Raw genomic sequence first — 8,744 nt, forward strand, 5'->3', positions numbered from 1 at the left:
ATTTCTGAAGTTTGACAAATCCTGAAAGTTCAATTCAAGAGAACCGAAAATGTTAATGCTTCTGCTCCCAAATATTGAACGAAGCGCCAAATAAGCCTCTGGTCACCCGAAACCGCGCGAGACTAATGTTTGGTGGTAGGAAATTATTGTCCTGACTCTGGCACGTGTAGCCTATCGGCCCGATGTCCAAAGGTCTAAACCGGGGTAGGTTTGTAACTTCACCAAGACGCCAGTCTCAACCGCCTCAGAGAAGCATTCATACGCCGTGGGTGCCTAAACACACATGCGCTCGGCCGAAATCTATCGTGCCCACCATTTGGGACACCTGAGATTACTATCCTACCCCCAACCCACAATATGTCCGAAATTTTAGATGGGGCAAAGTTTGTAACTTTCCCCAAATTTCAAACAAGCGCGTCCCAAACCGAAACATTGTTCACCCTTAGTTCCCCCTCCTTCCGTTTCCCCATTCATACTCCGTGGGCGCCAAAACGCCCTCTCCACCAGCCGCGAAACCCCAGCCTCCTTCGTCCTCCACCCCATCGCGCCCAATCCACCGCCGCCCTTCTCCATCACGCCGGAGCCGGTACCCCGATGTCGTCGTCCAACGCAACCGCAACCGCAACGCCCTCAAGGACTTACCAGCTGAAGCCGAGGCAGAGCTGCCTCCACGACGCCGACGCCGACGTGCGCCGTACCACAACCACTTCAACCACGCTGTCCTGCGCCTCACCGCTGCCGCTCCACTGTCGCAACCGTCCACCGCACTGGAGTTGTTCCCGCTACGTCGTCGTTTGCCGCCTTGGATCTGGTTCCCCGCCGCCGACAGACGGCCACCGCACCACACTCAACAACTTGGCCATGGGCTCGTCCAAGGCTCGACCATCCTCCACAACTTCTCGTTTCCAGGGAACCACAAGAAGATCGTTGGAAAAACAGAAGGAGGACACAGCACTGCCAGCAGAAAGAGGTACTCCTCTTCCCTTACTCGTGCAAATCTTACGTCTCTGCTCACACGAAAGAAACTAGTTGAGCGCTTCGTACTGCATCTTCTTCGTGATACTAAATGCACAAGGTTTCCTCCCATTTCCTATTTCACCTTTGCTAGAGGTCAGTAGCCCGCCTGGATTTCAATTCAGGGTCAATCGAATCGCAATTAAAAGAAGCAACACCCTCTTAGGCGCACGGAGCACCTAGTCCGCCTCTTCGCCAGGGAAGCGGCGCATCGGTGTCTATCATAGGGGTGTGGGGCGCAGGAGCTGCTTGCACCTGATCTGGAGGTCGGCGGGGCTTGAAGGGATGGCCGGGGGCGGTGCCAAGCACGGCGGTGCGGTGAAGTCAAGGGGAGGGCGGAGGCAGGCGACTGGGCCGGTGGTCATTGGCGTTTCGAGGAAGATCGTAAGACTGACTGGCTGGAGGTAGATGAAGGCGATATGCCCGTTCTTTGTACATCGGACGATGCAGAAAAAATGGACTAACCTATTTGTTTTCAGTCGTCTGTTATTTTCATAGGACCACACCTTGTGGTGTGCTGGAGGAGCATCTGCATTTCCCAGCCATCCCTGTGCTCATATTTCAAAATCCTAGAATCTAGTAATTTCGTGTGCCATGCATGTTGTAGAGCTATCATATGTCTCCCGTCATTTATTTCTCACTGACCTACTATCTGCTACCTTTACACTGTACTACTTATGCACACACTTCACCCATACTCACACTATTGTTTTTTTATGCATGGGTATTTCAGACTCTGACGCAGTGTTGATGAATACAAAAAAAAAAAGAAGTCACTCCAGTGTAATTCAAAGATAAGCACTAAGCATCTCAGTGCTCTAAAGGGTGCAGTGCCAGCAGATGGAGACAGTAAATGTAGCTCTGTAGTTGATGATCTCAATTGCCACACACAACCATCCCAGATGCTTGCTTTAACTTCGCACTGTCAAATGTGGTTGCATGTTGCATATGGTGTCTAGCTTGTATTGCTTCCAATTTGGTTAAATTGCATCAGCTTACTTTACACATTATACCTTAATGACATGCCTTCCTGTTTTTGATACATACTACATATGTCTATTAGCCATGTTCGTACATCAAACTAATGCTCTTTTGTATCCCTCATCAATCACTTATGACGAGGCAGTCACCCAAGTGGGTTACTGTGAGATGCGCTACTCGTTTAAAGAGTGCAGTGTCATCCTCCCCACATGATTCTCAAGAAACAGCAAGGCTAAATGAAGATAGTCAACGTAGCTCTCTAGTTGATGACCGCAATTCCCCCACATCACCATCGCAGGTGCTTGCTCTTACTTGGCAATGTGATATGTGGTTGCATGTTGCATATGGTGTCTACCTTGTAATGCTTGTAATTAGGGTAAATTGCATCTGCTTAGTTAACACATTATACCTGTGAATATGACATGTGTTCCTGTTTTTGGTACATATTACGTCTTTCTATTAACCATGTTCTTAACCAAACTACTCTTCTTGTGTATCCCTCATCAATCACTTCTGAACACCTTCAAGTTGACAGTGTAATATTGGTTGCATCTTGCATATCATTTCAAACATGTACTGCCTCTAATTTGTTGAAGTGCCACTTATAATGAAACACATCTAACTTGGTAGAGTGATTTTGGTTGGATCTTTCATATGGTGTCTAGATTGCGTTGCTTCAATTTGTTGAAATGCCTTCTGCTTAGTGTTTTTCATACATATTCCATCCTCCTACAATGTGGTTGCCATACATAAAAGTTGTGTTCGTCAATATCATGCATCAACGAATTTGGAAGTGCGAATTTCATTCATTTTTCTTGTGTGTTTACTTGACAAGGCAAAATCTAAAAGGACGAAGGCACGGAATGATGGTGGTCCTCTAGAGCAACTGAAACAGATGATCTCTGCATATTCTCCTGCTACTCCTACTGCAGTGCAAGTTCCAAATCTCATCTCCCCTACTCCACAACCCCAGGTGCTTGCCCTAACATGGGAGTGTGATATCTGGTTGCATGTTGCATATGGTGCCTAGCTTGTATTGCTCCTAGTTTGTTAAATTGCATCTCCTTAGCTTACACATTATACATGTGAATATGACACGCATTCCTGTTTTTGGTACATACTACATCTGCCTATCACACCATGTTCTTACATCAAACTACTATTCTTGTGTATCCTGCATCTATCGCTTATGATGAGATAGTCACGCCCGTGGGTTAGTATGAGATGCGCTACTCTTTTAAAGAGTGCAGTTTCATCCTCTCCACATGATTCTCAAGAAACAACAACCTAAATGAAGATATTGAATGTAGCTCTGTACTTGAAGACCGTACTTCCCCTACACCACCACCGCAGGTGCTTGCTCTAACTTCGCAGTGTGATATGTGGTTGCATGTTGCATATGGTGTCTAGCTTGTAATGCTTCTAATTAGGGTAAATTGCATCTGCTTAGATTACACATTATACCTGTGAATATGACATGCCTTCCTATTTTTGGTACACACTACATCTATGTGTTAACCATGTTCTTACATGAAACTACCTCTCTTCTGTATCCTGCATCAATCACTTATGATGAGACACCTTTATTCGTTGCATATTGCATATTATTTCTAGCCTGTTGTGATGTATTGCTTCTAATTTGGTCAAATACATTTGTTAGGCCACCCTTTTAATTTGGCAGAGTGATATTGGTTTCATCTTTCATATGGTTTCTAGCTTGCATTGCTTCTAACTAGTTCAAACACCTTGTGCTTAGTTTACACTTTATACATCATACATGTCAATATGTCATGCCATCCTGTTTTTCATACATATTCCATCCTCCTATCATGCGGCTGTCTTACATGAAAGTAGTGCTTGTCAGTATCATGCATCAATGAGTTCTAACTTTCTCTAACTTGGCAGTGTGATATCTGGTTGCATGTTGCATATGGTGTCTAGCTTGTATTGCTCCTAATTAGTGTAAGTTGCATCTGCTTAGCTTACACATGATACGTGTGAATATGACACACTTTCTTGTTTTTTGGTACATACTATATCTGTCTATCACACCATGTTCTTACATGAAACTACTCTTCTTGTGTATCCTGCGCCAGTCACATATGATAGGACACCTTTAAGTTGGCAGTGTGATATTGGTTTGCATCTTGAATATGATTTATAGCATGTAGTGCTTCTAGTTTGATGAACGCCACCTATGACGAGACAGTTTTAACTTGGCAGAGTGATATTGATTGCACCTTCCATATGGTGTCTAGCTTGCAGTGCTTCTAATTTGTTGAAGTGCCTTCTGCTTAGTTACCACATCATAGGTGTGAATATGTCAAGTCGTCCAGTTTTCCGTACATATTCCATCCTCGTATCATGACTTTGCCTTTCATCAGAGTAGTGTTCGTCAGTATCATGCATGAATGAGTTCTGAAGAGTGAATTTTATTCCTTTTTCTTGTCGGTTTGACCTCACAATGCAAAATCAATAAAGCGGAAGGAAATTGGTAATGCATTGGATGATGGTGGTCCTTCCGAGCAACTGAAACGGAGGGTCTCTACAGATTCTACTCCGCCATCCTCCCAACAAGATTCGCATGACAATGCAAGGCTAGACAGTCAACGTAGATGTGTACATGATGAGCACATCTCCCCTACTCCACCATCACATGTGCTTGCTCTAACTTGGCACTATTATATGTGGTTGCATGTTGCGTATGATTTCTAGCTTGTATTGCTTCTAACTTTGTTGAATTGCATCTGCTTAGTTTACACATAATGCCTGTGACTATGAGACGTGTTCCTGTTTCTAGAACATACTATCTCTGATCACACCATGTTCTTACATCAGACTACTGTTCTTGCATATCCCGCATCAGTCACTTATGATAAGGCACCTTTAAGTCGCCACTGTGATATTGGTTGTGTCTTGCATATGATTTCTAGTATGTACTGCTTCTAATTTGTTGAAACGCCGGACAATTTGAACTTGGCAGAGTGATATTGGTTGCACCTTTCATATGGTGTCTAGCTTGCAGTGCTTCTAATTTGTTGAAATGCCTTCTGCTTAGTTACCACATCATAGGTGTGAATATGTCATGCCGTCCTGTTTTTCGTACATATTCCATCCTCGTATCATGTGTTTGCCTTTCATCCGAGTAGTGTTCGTCAGTATTATGCATGAATGAGTTCTGAAGAGCGAATTTTATTCCTTTTTCTTATCGGTTTGACTTCACAATGCAAAATCAATACAGCTGAAGGAAATTAGTCCGGCAGTGAATGATGGTGGTCGTTCGGAGCAACTCAAACAGAGGGTCTCTACAGATTCTACTCCGCCATCCTACCAACAAGATTCGCAAGACAACACAAGGCTGGACAGTCAACGTAGCTGTGTAGATGATGATCACATCTCCCCTACTCCACCATCACAGGTGCTTGCTCTAACTTGGCACTATTATATGTGGTTGCATGTTGCGTATGATGTCTAGCTTGTATTGCTTCTAACTTTGTTGAATTGCATCTGCTTACTTTACACATAATGCCCGTGAATATGACACATGTTCCTGTTTCTAGAACATACGTGTAGATGATGAGCACATCTCCCCTACTCCACCATCACAAGTGCTTGCTCTAACTTGGAACTGTTATATGTGGTTGGGTGTTCCATATGATGTCTAGTTTGTATTGCTTCTGATTTTGTTGAATTGCATCTGCGTAGCTTACAACTTATACATGCAACGATCACTTACCCATAAGACACATTTAACTTGGGAGTGTGATGTAGGTTGCATCTTGCATTGTCTTCTAGCTTGTACTGCTTCTAATTTCTTGAAATGGCACTTACGACGAGACACTTTTCACCTGATAGAGTGATATTGGTTGCATGTTCATATGGCGCCTAGCTCTCATTTCTTCTAATCTTGTTGAAATGCCTTCTGCTTACTGTTTTTCATACATATTCCATCCTCCTATCATACGTCTGAATATGCAATGTTGTCTTTTTTTGTATATATTCCATCCTCCTATCCTGCGCTTGCCTTACATCAAAGTAGTGTTCGTCTGTATCATGCATCAACCAGTTATGCAGAGCTAATTTTATTCATCTTCTTTTGGTTTTGACTTCATAAGGCAATATCAAAAAATAGGAAGGAAAAGAGTAAGTTAGGGGATGTTGGTGGTCCTCCGGACCGACACAAACAGAGACTCTCTAGATTTGCCACTGCTACTGCTAATGAAGTTGAAGTCCCAGGTCTACATGATGAGTTCATCTCCCGTACTCCACCATCGCAGGTGCTTGCTCTAAGTTGACAGTGTGATAATTGGTTTCAAGTTGCATATGTTGTCTAGCCTGTATTTCTTCTATTTTGATTAAATTGCACCTGCTGAGTTTATACGTTATACATGTGCATATGACATGCCTTTCTGTGTCTAGAATACACTACATCTATCAATCATACCATGTTCTTACATCAAAGTACTGTTGTTGTGTATCCCGCATCAGTCGCTCATGATTGGACGCTTTTAACATGGCAGTTTGATAGTGGTTGCATCTTGCATTGATTTCTACATTGTACTGCTTCTAATTTTTCGAAATGCCACTTATGACAAGACACTTTTAACTAGGCAGAGTGATATTGGTTGCATCTTTCATTTGGTGTCTAGCTTGCATTACTTCTATTTTCTTGAAAATCCTTCTGCTTAGTTTACACATCGTAGCTGTGAATATGTCACGTCGTCCTGTTTTTCTTACATATTCCATCCTCATACGGTTGTCTTACATCAAAGTATTGCTTGTCTGTATCATGCATCAATGAGTTCTCAAGAGCGATTTTATTCTTTTGTGTTGTGGGTATGCCTTGACATGGCAAAGTCAAAAAAAGAGCAAGGAAAAGAATATAGTAGGGAATGGTGTTACTCGTCGGGTGAAACGGAAAAAGATCTGCCCTCGAGATTCTGCTGGTACGTATAGTGCAGTAGAAGGTCCAAGTCCACCGGCTAAATCTACAAACACAGTATCACCTGCTCCACCAGCTGCAACATCCGCTTCAACTGTACCAGCATCTCAATGAGTTACTCGTTCTTTTGCTCCGGAACTGGCTAGTTCCCAAGCTGCATTCACACCTAACACTACTTCCGAAGCACTGCTGACACAACAGGACTTGGCAAGATCAGATGAACCTCATGAGCATCAACACCAAGACGGTACCTGACCGAGTCAAGTTGCAGTTGCATGCTCCTTTATATGTACTCTCATAGTTTGATGTGCACTAACACTTTCCATATTCGTTGTTGAACTAGCACCACGGCGCAAGCGGAAACAAACATCAGGGATAATGCTTGACAGATTAACAAAATCTAAAGGAGGAAGAATGGAGATCCATTTTGAGGCAGGTTTAAAAAGGCCACGTGATGCTACAGAGTCAGCCAAGTTAGTACCAGAGGCAGCCAATGCCGTTAGGTGTCATGCACGTATCCTCCCAACATGGATCCAGTATAGGAATGAGAAAGACAATACCCAGTTTAACACCTTCCTTGACCATTTATCCGTAAGTAATGTTATTCATCGCAATTTGTAATATTGTCTTGCTCTGTGCCATACTTTCTAGCTTCCTCCTAATAAGACTCACATTCTTTTTTCAATAGATGAGGTTCAAGTTGGATCCGAAAGATGATGCAACTAAACAAGCATGCACTCATGTTTTTCAGTTTGCTCTACGACAGTATCAGTACCACCTTAGAAAATCTTACTTTGAAGGCAAGGCTAACAATGAAATCGCCCAAACATCTCCAGTGGTATATATTACAGATGAAGACTAAACAGCCTATGTTAAACACTGGTCTGATCCAAAGTATCAGGTAGGGTATATGTATTTGATCAGACCACATATTGAACTTGTATTTATGTATGTGCCTTACAAGTGTATCTTCTTCTAGGCTAACTATTTGAAGAACAAGACCAACTGTTCTAAAGTGAAATTCCAATAGACAACAGGATCTCGTAGCTATATTGCACACTGCGAGGCTCTTGTAAATAGCTGCTACTTCCTTCTTTTTTATGTGCCATATTATCGTATCTATATTGGCTTGTTCCAAATACAGAGGAAAACCCGTGCGGACCAAAAAGAACCTGAACCAAATGCAGTGCAAATCTTCAAGGATTGCCACACCAGCAAGATGAAGGGCATGAGCACACCAGTTCAAGCCGCTGTTGTAAGTCCTTACTCCTCCTGCCTTTGAACTGATTGGTACTGTGATGTGTTCATTTAACTGCTTGGTTTGCAGCCAACGTCAGTTACTCTGTTCACTTTCATACACAGTTGTCTTAACGTATCATTTCACCTTACATGGTTTAAAAGAGATGAAGGATATTCTTTTGGTCTGGATCTGTAATCTAGTTGTGATGTTCACGTGCGCACACAATGATACAATAGCCTGTTTGTTTTATATCTGTTTGCCCATGATATGAATGATGTCACACTATGTTCATCCTACTTTAAACCATGTCTCTTTATCCTTAGATGTCAACGAATGTGAGGAAATAGACAATACAGTAGGCATGCTACATGGACATATGTTCTGAAAGTGATTTTATTATGTAGTTGGCACTACAATACATGCTAATGTATTACAGTAGTTCACCAAAATAAGTTATGTATAAATGTGAAACGTACTTTGTTTGTTTTTGTCTCATTAGTAACTTATCTGGTACACTAATCTACAAGTTCAAACTTTCAGCAAGCTATGGAACAAATGATTGAACAG

The sequence above is a fragment of the Aegilops tauschii genome, chromosome 5 (genome assembly GCF_002575655.3).
Source record: "Aegilops tauschii subsp. strangulata cultivar AL8/78 chromosome 5, Aet v6.0, whole genome shotgun sequence".
Taxonomy (NCBI): domain Eukaryota; kingdom Viridiplantae; phylum Streptophyta; class Magnoliopsida; order Poales; family Poaceae; genus Aegilops; species Aegilops tauschii.